This window comes from Mesoplodon mirus (assembly GCF_964341445.2).
Source record: "Mesoplodon mirus genome assembly, chromosome: 16".
NCBI classification, from domain to species: domain Eukaryota; kingdom Metazoa; phylum Chordata; class Mammalia; order Artiodactyla; family Ziphiidae; genus Mesoplodon; species Mesoplodon mirus.
In genome coordinates, this window is record NC_138992.1 from 9,714,785 (window position 1) to 9,728,291 (window position 13,507).

At 42.0% G+C, this 13,507-nt stretch overlaps 1 protein-coding gene across 3 annotated transcripts in view; it reads left to right on the forward strand.

Annotated features, from left to right (window-relative positions):
* Positions 1-13,507, forward strand: part of ADCY8 (adenylate cyclase 8) — a gene marked incomplete at its 5' end in the record, with an annotated part of 218,088 nt that overhangs the window by 85,648 nt on the left and 118,933 nt on the right. The window lies entirely within an intron of this gene.

Here is a 13,507-nt window from a genome sequence, read left to right on the forward strand (position 1 = left end):
TTTGATTTATTTCATGAAGACTGTATACCCATTAGTTCTCCCATAGGAACCTCTAGCTTCATTATGTTCTAGTTATACCTCCCTTTCAATTATTTGTGCAACACAGTTGTATGACCAATGTCCTTGTGGGGATATAGCAGGGAACATGATGAGCATAGTGCTTGCCTTCAGGGAGATTACAGTGCGGTGGGAAAGATAAATGCATAGACGATTCCAATATGGTACAATACGCTCTGAGATGAATCAAACCAGGGTGCTCGGGGGCGATAGAGAAGTAACAGTTAGTGCAATCTGGGGTGCTGGAGAAGACTTTCCAGAGTACAGATGTCTAAGCCATTACCTGAAAAGTAAGACATTAGATCCTGGAGGTGGAATGGAGTGCTTGGAAGATAGGTGGCCATGTGCAGGATTCGGGATGTGCTGTAGTGGCAGCTGGTGGAGCCTGGGGTGGAAATGGTGGTGACAGGTAGACGGCACCCTGGGAGCATCCAGAACCTGAAGGGCCTTCTAAGCTGTGTAAGGGGTTGCTTTTTATCCTAAGGCCAACAGGAATCACTGAAGGGCAACCTGGCTGTCTTCACGGGTGTGTGGCAAATGCTTTTGGCTTTGGTGAGTGTAGCTGACAAATAGAGGCTGAATCAAAGGGGGATGAGTTATTGCGGTCAAGGACTTTGGAGCTAGGCTGTTTATGGCTTTGGGACAGAAGCTGAGTATTGCCAAAGCTCCCCTCAAGTTTCCAAAATGTTTGCAGATCCTCCAAGCATCACATCTTCCCACAACCACAGCAAAGAGAGTAAAGAGTGGACACATGGGCAGAAATCTCCATGGATTATGTCTTCATCTTATAAGGGAAGAAGAGCATTGTTGGAAACAGACCGGAAGACTCTTTTCGTGCACTCACACCTTGGTTGTGTGGTCTGTCAGGCGTCCGTGTGATGCTCGGGAGTGTCAGTCTGGATTCAAGTTCAGCCAGGACAACAACCCCTGCTCTGCACCCCCAAACACACACCCTCCACTGTAGGCTCAGCTTGCCTGCTGGTTCCCAAGACCTATCCAGGAACAGGCAAGAGGAATCTAAGGAGTTGGAGGCTCCCTTTCTAGAACCTGGCCATGGCCAACACAGTGTGCCTGACCCTTCTACTTGCTGACAGATCCCTGACTTTATTTGGGTTTCAGGCAGAGGTCTGTTGACATTGGGAAATGCTGTGAAGTCCCCTAGTTAAGAAGAGGGCACAGAAGCCCTTTTCCTAAATATGATCCTGTTCCATTGACGTGACACTAGTCATTTCAATACTGAGCCTGAAATCACACTCTGGGTGGGCAGATATGCCCCCCAGGTGGGCCCTCAGGGTCCCACCTCTGGAACTTACCCACAACCAGGGCCTGATCAAGGCAGTGAGGTGCTTTGCCATGAGGTATATGATGAAAATCCAACCATAAGCATCCCTAAGGCCAAGTAGGCAGGTGGAGAGAGACTGGAAATGTCCACTCTGCTGTTGCCCTCTCTTTTACAGAGATGCAGATGTTTCCCCCAGTAGGGACCGTGGAAAAGTAGCCCACCACTCCCACCCAGAGTCCCCTTTTGATCAGCCTTTGGTAGATGGAAAAGGCTGCAGGTGCTTCTTCCTGTTAATTTGGACACTTCAGAGTCTTGCCCTGAAAACTAAGATGAATTGTGATAAGTTGACTGGTTTCAAGGGAGAGAGTGGGACCGACACCCAGAAGACCCAATGCCTTGTACCAACTCCACAGCTGATGAGGTGTGCAAATGCTATTCTGTCAGTAAACCAGTGTGTCAGTCAACAAATAATTTGTTGAGTTCTACCATGTGTCAGACACTGTGTTAAGCCCTGGAAATACAATGATGAACAGGTCACTCAAGGGTCCTTCTCTTGTCTGTCGGTGCCCATTAGAGATATTACTTGGAGGCTTGTCTATGAAATGAGGAAGTTGGACTAGACCTGTTCTGAAGCCTCTGAAAGTCTGTGATTTACCAACCATGTCAAAATCAAGTTTAAGCAGCAAAACTTTCCTTTCTTTCTTTCTTCCTTTCTTTCTTTCTCTAAATTTTTGTTAAGATATAATTGACAAATTTGTATATATTTAAAGTGCACAATGTGTTAATTTGATATACTTACACATTTTTAAATGATTATCACAAGTTAATGAACACATCCATCACCTCACGCAGTTATCATTTTTTTTATGAGAATGCTGAAGACCTACTCTCAGCAAATTGCAAGCATACAATAAGAATTATTAACTATAGTCACCATGTTTACATCAGAACCTCAGAACCTATTCATCTTAAAATGAAAGTTTGTACCCCATGGCCAACAGTTCCCCTTTTCCCTACCCCAATCCTAGCCCCTGACGACCACCTTTCTACTCTGTTTCTCTCAGTGCACCTTTTTTTTTTAAGATTCCACATATAAGTGATACCATAGAGTATTTGTTTTTCTCTGTCTGGCTTATTTCACTGAGCATAATGTTCTCCATATTCACCCATATTGCCGCCGATAGCAGGATTTCCTCTTTTTTAAGGCTGAATAATATTCCTGTGTGTGTGTGTGTGTGTGTGTGTGTGTGTAGAGAAAAAGAGGAGAAAGAAGAAGGAAGGAAGGAAGGAAGGAAGGAAGGAAGGAAGGAAGGAAGGAAGGGAATATCTTTTTTATCCATTCATCCACAGACTTTCCATAGGAGTTCCTGTCTTGAACTTAAGCAGAAGATGCTGCAGAGATGGCGTTGCAGAAGAAATAAACATTGACTATCAAAATGCTTTAAGATTCTTAGAACATTATCATTTATCTTTGTAGAGAGGATCTTATCCCTCTTGACCATTTTAACCAATTTAAAGTCTCCTTTCTGAAGTTTTGGAGTGGGACAGTGAGATTTGGATGGGTTGAAGTGATTCAAGGGCTTTCTCTTGTTAGTTTATTAAATGCTGCTTTTACTTCTTTAGAATAAAACAATTCAGGAGGGTACTTTTTAACTGCATGAGTCAGAGTCTATTAATACTCAAACTCCTTGATTATAATGTAGGTGATCTGAGTTCCAGCATGAATTCTTCCAGTTACCAACAAAGCATGGTGCAGAGAAATAAAAAAGAACTGTAGAATTTGGCAAGCCTTGGTTGCAATTGGCTCAGACTTCTAGAGTTTCTACTCTTACTGTCAAGTAATATTACACTCTGAGGAATTACCAGTAGACAATATTTGTACCTCACTGTGTGTATAAGAGAATCCCAGTTACATTGCTTTACCAAAAAGTCAAAAATCTTAACCAACTACCACTTACACACAATGAAATTTTGTAGTCAGCCCCAAAGGCACTTGTTCCAACTGGAAAACTCCAAAGAAGCCATAAAGTCTGGAACCATACATAACATCATATTGCATATGTTGTGATACAGTGTCAATAAACCATTTATTGACTGGTGTCCCCAGACTTGATGGAAACTCTGTGTATTTGTCATCAGAGATGCATCCCTATTGAGGTATTGCCGCTACCTTGTCAGTGTTTCTCCTTGTCCCTGACATTTCCTCAAAGAGTATGAAACCCATTACCAGTTCCCAGAGTACAGACCATCAGTGGGAGACTGGTGCTCTGATGGTGAGATGGCATCGGGATCCAAGCAGATACAGTAGGCTCCTTGTTTGGGTAAGATTTGTAATTCTTTCACAAATGGCAAACCAACAGTCTAAATGACCCTGGGACCTTATTCACTGATCGCTCCAAATATGTGATAGAGATTCTCCTTCAATCACAGAAAAGCGGGGACGGAGTGTGGAATCAGGAAAGGCTGGGATTAGCTGCTGCTGCTTAGAGCATCGGAAGACTTCACAAGGGAGCAAGAGGCAAGACAGAAGTATAAACATAAGGGAAGAGTTTTCCCTGTCTAAGTATCTCCACGGTGGTCCTTTTTTTTTTTTAATAACAACTTTTTCTTAACATCTCTATTGGAGTATAATTGCTTTACAATGATGTGTTCGTTTCTGCTGTATAACAAAGTGAATCAGCTATACATATACATATATCCCCATATCTCCTCCCTCTTGCGTCTCCCTCCCACCCTCCCTATCCCACCCCTCTAGGTGGTCACAAAACACCGAGCTGATCTCCCTGTGCTATGCGGCTGCTTTCCACTAGCTATCTGTTTTACATTTGGCAGTGTATATATGTCCATCCCACTCTCTCACTTCATCCCAGCTTATGCTTCCCCTTCCTCGTGTCCTCAAGTCCATTCTCTACATCTGCATCTTTATTCCTGTCCTGCCTCTAAGTTTTTCAGAACCTTTTTTTTTTTAGATTCCATATATATATGTTAGCATACAGTATTTGTTTTTCTTCTTCTGACTTACTTCACTTTGTATGACAGATTCTAGGTCCATCCACCTCACTACAAACTCAATTTCGTTTCTTTTTATGGCTAAGATTCCACTGTATATTTGTGCCACATCTTTTTTATCCATTCATCTGTCGATGGACACTTAGGTTGCTTGCATGTCCTGGAAGCATTGTAAATGGAGCTGCAATGAACATTGTGGGACATGACACTTTTTGAATTATGGTTTTCTCAGGGTATATGCCCAGTAGTGGGATTGCTGTGTCATATGGTAGTTCTATTTTTAGTTTTATAAGGAACGTCCCTACTGTTCTCCATAGTAGCTGTATCAATTTACATTCCCACCAACAGTGCAAGAGAGTTCCCTTTTCTCCACACCCTCTCCGGCATTATTGTTTCTAGATTTTTTGATGATGGCCATTCTGACCAGTGTAAGGTGATACCTCATTGTAGTTTTGATTTGCATTTCTCTAATGATTAGTGACGTTGAGCATCCTTTCATGTGTTTGTTGGCAATCTGTATATCTTCTTTGGAGAAATCTCTGCTTAGGTCTTCTGCCCATTACTGGATTGGGTTCTTTGTTTTTTTGATATTGAGCTGCTTGTATATTTTGGAGATTAATCCTTTGTCCATTGTTTCATTTGCAAATATTTTCTCCCATTCTGAGGGTTGTCTTTTCGTCTTGTTTACGGTTTCCTTTGCTGTGCAAAAGCTTTGAAGTTTCATTAGGTCCCATTTGTTTATTTTTGTTTTTATTTCCATTTCTGTAGGAGGTGGGCCAAAAAGGATCTTGCTGTATTTATGTCATAGAGTGTTCTGCCTATGTTTTCCTCTAAGAGTTTTATAGTGTCTAGCCTTCCATTTAAGTCTTTAATTCATTTTGAGTTTATTTTTGTGTATGGTGTTAGGGAGTGTTCTAATATCATTCTTTTATATGTAGCTGTCCAGTTTTCCTAGCACCACTTACTGAAGAGGCTGTCTTTTCTCCACTGTATATTTTTGCCTCCTTTATCAAAGATAAGGTAACCATATGTGCATGGGTTTGTCTCTGGGCTTTCTATCCTGTTCCAATGACCTATATTTCTGTTTTTGTACCAGTACCATACTATCTTGATTATTGTAGCTTTGTAGTATAGTCTGAAGTCAGGGAGCCTGATTCCTCCAGCTTCATTTTTCTTTCTCAAGATTGTTTTGGTTATTCGGGGTCTTTTGTGTTTCCATACAAATTGTGAAATTTTTTGTTCTAGTTCTGTGAAAAATGCCATTGGTAGTTTGATAGGGATTGCATTGAATCTGTAGATTGCTTTGGGTAGTACAGTCATTTTCACAATACAGTTCTTCCAATCCAAGAACATGATATATCTCTCCATCTGTTTGTATCATCTTAATTTCTTTCATCAGGGTCTTATAGTTTTCTGCATACAGGACTTTTGTCTCCTTAGGTAGCTTTATTCCTAGGTATTTTATTCTTTTTGGTGCAATGGTAAATGGGAGTGTTACCTTAATTTCTCTTTCAGGTTTTTAATTTTTCTTTTTTAATTTTTGATAGTTCGATTAATATGTGTCTTGGCATGTTTATCCTTGGATTTATCCTGTATAGGATTCTCTGCACTTCCTGGACTTGATTGACTATTTCCTTTCCCATATTAGGGAAGTTTTCAACTATAATCTCTTCCAATATTTTCTCAGTCCCTTTTTTTTTCTCTTCTTCTTCTGGGACCCCTATAATTCGAATGTTGGTGTGTTTAATGCCGTCCCAGATGTCTCTGAGACTGTCCTCAATTCTTTTTGTTCTTTTTTCTCTATTCTGCTCTGCAGTAGTTATTTCCACTATTTTATCTTCCAGGTCACTTATCTGTTCTTCTCCCTCAGTTATTCTGCTATTGATTCCTTCTAGAGAATTTTTAACTTCATTTATTGTTGTTCATCATTGTTTGTTTGATCTTTAGTTCTTCTAGTTCCTTATTAAACGTTTCTTGTATTTTCTCTATTCTATGTCCAAGATTTTGGATCCTCTTTACTATCATTACTCTGAATTCTTTTTCAGGTAGACTGCCTATTTCCTCTTCATTTGTTTGGTCTGGTGGGTTTTTACCTTGCTCCTTCATCTGCTGTGTATTTCTCCATCTTCTCATTTTGCTTAACTTACTGTGTTTGGGGTCGCCTTTTTGCAGGCTGCAGGTTCATAGTTCCCGTTGTTTTTGGTGCCTGCCCCCAGTGGGTAAGGTTGGTTCAGTGGGTTGTGTAGGCTTCCTGGTAGAGGGGACTAGTGCCTGTGTTCTGGTGGATGAGGCTGGATCTTGTCTTTCTGGTGGGCAGGACTGCATCCGGTGGTGTGTTTTAGGGTGTCTGTGACCTTATTATGATTTTAGGCAGCCTCTCTGCTAATGGGTAGGGTTATGTTCCTGTCTTGCTGGTTGTTTGGCATAGGGTTTCCAGCACTGTAGCTTGCTGGTTGTTTAGTGGGGCTGGGCCTTAGCATTGAGATGAAGAGCTCTGGGTGAGCTCTCACCATTTGATATTACATGGAGCCAGGAGGACCAGGATATTACATGGACCAATGTCCTGAACTCGGCTCTCCCACCTCAGAGGCTCAGGCGTGACACCCAGCCAGAGCACCAAGACCTTGTCAGCTGCACAGCTCAGAAGAAAAGGGAGGGGAAAAAAGAAAGAAAATAAATAAATAAAATAGTTATTTAAATTAAAATTTTTTAATTATTAAAAATAAAAATATTAAAAAGTAGTATAAAAAAAGAGAGAAAGGAAGAAGAGAGCAACCAAGCCAAAAAACAAATCCACCAATGATAACAAGCACTAAAAAGTACACTAAAAAGAAAAAAAAATGGACAGACAGAACCCTAGGACAAAAACAAAGCTATACAGACAAAATCACACAAAGAAGAATACACACTCACAAAAAGAGAAAAAGCAAAATATATATTTTTTTTTAAAAAGGAAGAGAGCAACCAAATCAATAAACAAATCTACCATTGATAATACGCCCTAAATACTAAACCAAAATAAACATAAAACCAGAAACAAATTAGATGCAGAAAGCAAACCCCAAGTCTACAGTTGCTCCCAAAGTCCACTGTCTCAGTTTTGGGATGATTTGTTGTCTATTCAGGTATTCCACAGATGCAGGATACATCAAGTTGACTGTGGAGCTTTAACCCGCTGCTCTTGAGGCTGCTGGGAGAGATTTCCCTTTCTCTTCTTTGTTCTCACAGCTCCTGGGGTTCAGCTTTGGATTTGGCCCCGCCTCTGTGTGTAGGTCACCCTCAGGCTTTTGTTCTTGCCCAGACAGGATGGGGTTAAAGGAGTGGCTGCTTTGGGGGCTCTGACTCACTCAGGCTGGAGGGAGGGAGGGGTATGGAATGCAGGGCGAGCCTGCGGCGGTAGAGGCCGGCGAGACGTTGTACCAGCCTGAGGCGCGCCATGCATTCTCCTGGGGAAGTTGTCCCTGGATCACGGGACCCTGACAGTGGCAGCTGTGCAGCTCCTGGGAGGGGAGGTGTGGAGAGTGACCTGTGCTTGTGCACAGGCTTCTTGGTGGCTGCAGCAGCAGCCTTAGCATCTAATGCCCGTGTCTGGTGTCCGTGCTGATAGCCGCAGCTCGCACGCGTCTCTGGAGCTCGTTTAGTTGGTGCTCTGAATCCCCTCTCCTCGTGCACCCTGAAACAGTGGTCTCTTGCCTCTTCAGCAGTTCCAGACTTTTTCTCAGACTCCCTCCTGGCTAGCCATGGCGCACTAGCCCCTTCAGGCTGTGTTCACACCGCCAATCCCAGTCCTCTCCCTGGGGTCTGATCTCCGAAGCCCGAGCCTCAGATCCCAACCCCGCCCGCCCCGGCGGGTGAGCAGACAAGCCTCTCGGGCTGGTGAGTGCCGGTCGGCACCGATCCTCTGTGCGGGAATCTCTCCGCTTTGCCCTCCACACCCCTGTTGCTGTGCTCTCCTCCACAGCTCCAAAGCTTCCCCCCTCCGCCACCCGCAGTCTCCGCCCGCGAAGGGGCTTCTAGTGTGTGGGAAGCTTTCCTCCTTCACGGCTCCCTCCCACTGGTGCAGGTCCCGTCCCTATTCTTTTGTCTCTGTTTTTTCTTTTTTCTTTTGCCCTACCCAGGTACGTGGGGAGTTTCTTGCCTTTTGGGAGGTCTGAGGTCTTCTGCCAGCGTTCAGTAGGTGTTCTGTAGGAGTTGTTCCACGTGTAGATGTATTTCTGATGTATCTGTGGGGAGGAAGGTGATCTTCATATCTTACTCCTCCACCATCTTGAAGGTCCCTCCACGTTGGTCCTTTTGACCGAGATCCAAAGATTGTTTCCCTATACACACACATATATATATGTGGTGTGTATATGTGTGTACATATGTATATGTGTATGTTGTGTATGTGTGTTTGTGCGTGTGCTTGCATGCAGATGTGTAGATATGCATCAGTATGTGAGCACCTATGTGTCTATACTTGTGTGTGCATGTGTATGTTTGTGCATATATATGTGTGTGTTAAGGATTTGAAGCAGGGCTTGGTGATCCCTACAATTCTAAACTCAGTCAATGGAGTTAGTGCACAGATAGTTGGTGACCTTGTAAGACATACTGGGGCTTCATCCCTCAGGCAATGGGAAGTCACTGACACTTGAAGTGGAGAAGTGTCATGTTCTGATCTGGGCTTGAGGAGGGTAACCATGGAGATGGATAACTCTCTCTTCAGTTTACTCTGGATGAGAGAAATCAGAGGCCAAGGGGAAGGAAACTGGCTGGGAGATATTTTTGTAACAGTCCAGTAACAAGAACTAAGGACCTGAAATAGAGCAGTAGCTGTGAAATAAGAAAAGGTTATAATCCTCCAAAGCTGAGACCCCGAGTCCCCCAAGACACCATATGTGACATAGAAGTTTAAATTAAATCAAATATTTATCATTATAGTAAACTTACCTTATCAATTGGTAATACTCTAAGTATTTTGGACAGGGTTCCACTTTATTAAAGATAGAGTTTGTTGCTGGATGTGATCACAGCAAAGGTTCCTTGAAAGAGTGACTATAGCACCATGAGATGACTTAAAGGGAACGTACTGAGTGACCTTGACCTGCAGTCAGCAGACATAACCTGGTTCCTGCTTCTTCCCGTTATTAGGTGTGTGGCTGTGGATGAATGTGACTTAACTTCTCAGAGCCTACATGGCCTCTTCTGTGAAATGGGAATCATAAGATCCCAAATTCAGAGTATTCTTTTGAAAATTTAAGTAGATAGCATGCATGCTATCACCCTAGAAACATTTTTTAATAGGATCTTGCAATTAGGGCTGAGACTGGACACTGGAAAATTTTTTTTTTTTTTTTATAACAAATTTAATCAGTTATACATATACATATGTTTCCATAACCCCTCCCTTTTGCGTCTCCCTCCCACCCTCCCTATCCCACCCCTCCAGGCGGTCACAAAGTACCGAGCTGACCTCCTTGTGCTATGCGGCTGCTTCCCACTAGCTATCTACCTCACGTTTGGTAGTGTATATATGTCCATGCCGCTCTTTCACTTTGTCACAGCTTACCCTTCCCCCTCCCCATATCCTCAAGTCCATTCTCTAGTAGGTCTGTGTCTTTATTCCTGTCTTACCCCTATGTTCTTCATGACATTTTTTTTTTCTTAAATTCCATATATATGTGTTAGCATACAGTATTTGTCTTTCTCTTTCTGACTTACTTCACTCTGTATGACAGACTCTAGGTCTATCCACCTCATTACAAATAGCTCAATTTCATTTCTTTTTATGGCTGAGTAATATTCCATTGTATATATGTGCCACATCTTCTTTATCCATTCATCCGATGATGGACACTTAGGTTGTTTCCATCTCCGGGCTATTGTAAATAGGGCTGCTATGAACATTTTGGTACATGTCTCTTTTTGAATTATGGTTTTCTCAGGGTATATGCCCAGTAGTGGGATTGCTGGGTCATATGGTAGTTCTATTTGTAGTTTTTTAAGGAACCTCCATACCGTTCTCCATAGCGGCTGTACCAATTCACATTCCCACCAGCAGTGCAAGAGTGTTCCCTTTTTTCCACACCCTCTCCAGCATTTATTGTTTCTAGATTTTTTGATGATGGCCATTCTGACTGGTGTGAGGTGATATCTCATTGTAGTTTTGATTTGCATTTCTCTAATGAGTAAAGATGTTGAGCATCCTTTCATGTGTTTGTTGGCAGTCTGTATATCTTCTGTGGAGAAATGTCTATTTAGGTCTTCTGCCCATTTTTGGATTGGGTTGTTTGTTTTTTTGTTATTGAGCTGCATGAGCTGCTTATAAATTTTGGAGATTAATCCTTTGTCAGTTGCTTCATTTGCAAATATTTTCTCCCATTCTGAGGGTTGTCTTTTGGTCTTGTTTATGGTTTCCTTTGCTGTGCAAAAGCTTTTAAGTTTCATTAGGTCCCATGTGTTTATTTTTGTCTTTATTTCCATTTCTCTAGGAGGTGGGTCTAAAAGGATCTTGCTGTGATTTATGTCATAGAGTGTTCTGCCTATGTGTTCCTCTAAGAGTTTGATAGTGTCTGGCCTTACATTTAGGTCTTTAATCCATTTTGAGCTTATTTTTGTGTATGGTGTTAGGGAGTGATCTAATCTCATACTTTTACATGTCCCTATCCAGTTTTCCCAGCACCACTTATTGAAGAGACTGGACACTGGAAAATTTGACTCAGTTAAGTTACAGAAAGCTCTTCTAGTAAAATAATAATAACAATAACTAAGGTTTAATGAACACCTACTATATGCCATCAACTGAGATAAGGGTTTTACATAATTAGCTCATTTAGTCCTTATAACAATCCTGGGAGTTAGGCAGGCGTGGAGAGCAAAACATTGAACAACTAGTATGGCTAAAGCATGGACTAATCAGAATAGGCCAGGGAAGCAAATCAGAATGGATGTTAACCATAAACAACCAGTATAGCTATATGGGTGCATCCTGACTAAGCTCTGGAATTAGGCTCCTACTTTACCAATGAGGAAACTGGAACTTATGGAGTTTGGGTAATGGCCCGAAATCACACAGCTAGTCGGTGGCAGGATAAGGGCACCAATCTAGAACAATCTGATGCCAAAGCCATTGGTCTTAACAATTATGGCATCCTACCTCCTAGCTCCAGATTTCTGCAATTGTTTCTGATGCCTGAAATCTGCCATTGATACCCAAAGGATGAAAGTATAGCCTAGGAGGTCTCACATACATCCTTAATAAGTTAGCAGAACTGACATTGAGAGGGAAGAAATGTCAGTAAACTTCTGACAGTAACAAGATCATAAACCTTAATCAAGCCTCTTAGTAAATTTATTCCATCAAAAAAAAAATACTTGATTTTAGAAACATGATATTAGCTAGATGAATGGCAAAAAAAGTGATTGAATATAACTTTATTTCTACTAAAGCATTTAATAGCATCTCATGGATGTCTGTTCATAAAATTTAATTAATTAAAATAGGCTTAGATAATAATTCCATCATGTAGATTGAAAAGGGGCTCCAGGTGGCTCCTCTCACATGCCCTGGCTCTATTTTGGAAAGACTTGATAGCTGAGGAGACACTAGAGCTGATGGTGGGCTGTGTTTTATGCAGTATTTTTATTAATAATCTCCAAAGGCTCCCTTGATGAACCTTAATGAAAATTACAGAGCCTGGTCTTTTCAGCACAGTTGCTAAAAAGGCATGGAATGACACCAGAATGTCAAGCAGGAACTGGCTTGTTCCTGATGGTTAACTGGAACAAAGGTCTTAATCCTTGTGACGGGGTTGCCCTGCCAAGCAACATGGCAGGACGAGGAATGAAAAGCAGGAGTTATTTTGCTTTCCTCACTGGAGGCAAGAGTACCCAAGCCCCCTGCATGCCTCGCGGCATCTGTTCCTCCTTCTTTCTCCCTCCTGTAGTTCGTTTTTGCTCTTCATCTCCCTCTCTCCCTTGCTTCTCTCTCTCTCTGTCTCTTTCCTCCTCAAATCCCCTTTCTCACCTTGCTCTGAAAAGTCACTGACAACAGCATCCACAAGGCTGCACTTCTCTTTGAAATGCATCAGAGTTGTCTTTAACATGAACAAGTATTCTTTTTGCAAAATTATTTACAATGGTGAAGCCTGAAATTATCTGGTAACAATAGCTGATAAAGCTAATGTGGATTGAATGCTCACCATGTGTCAGACACTATACTAAATAACCTTCCTGACTCACCTCACCTAATACTGACCACAGCCCTGAGAGGAAAATACTATTACTTTCCCCAATTTTCAGACGAGGAACTTGAAATTCTTGTAGGATAAATAACTTCCGGCCAATGACACGCAGCCTAAGCAGCAGGGCAAAGACCCTGAGGCATGCTCATCTGACTCCCTAAATGTCTAAAGGCAGGGAAATGGTTAGATAAAGTTTTGCATATTACAAAATAGGGAAATGGGTAACCATTAAGTACCATGACTTACATTAATATTCAATGACATAAGAAAATGCTTGTGAGTTTAAAGAAGTACGCATTGCAGAGTACGAACACACACACACACACACACACACCATTTAGGGCAAACTTAGTTTTTTAAAAATCTACTTTTACAGAGAGAGAAAGACATAGAGCTCAGTGTGGGAAATGGGTGGCTCGATTGCTTCTCTTGCTTTTCTCTCATGCAGTCCACTGTTTTTGAACAGGAATCCTGCTCCAGGTTTTCCCATTACCTTTCCACCCCCAAAAGGAGGAGGGTGATGCTGAAGGGAGTGCAAGCAGCAGGAAGGTGTCCAAAGAGCTCTCAGCTTGCAGTCTGGCATTGTGAGGGCCGATCAGGACCCATTACTTCCAGACCTTGAGCGAGTGACTTGACCTCTCTCTGCTCCAGCCTCCTTAGCTGTAAAATGGGGGAAAACCATCCTAATGCAATCTCCATAAATACAGGAACTGATTTTCTGATTTGTCTATTTGGTTCCCTGCTTATATTTGCAGAGGACTTCGAGAGATGCTTATTGAATAAATGAACAAATGAGATAAATGGACTGTATATGTAGCATAGGGTGAGAATGAAACAACATCTTTTATGAAGATAAAAGGCCAACACAGAAGAGATAATATTTACATCTTAACTCTCTTGGAGCCTCAGTTCCCTCATCTGTAAAATGGAAATT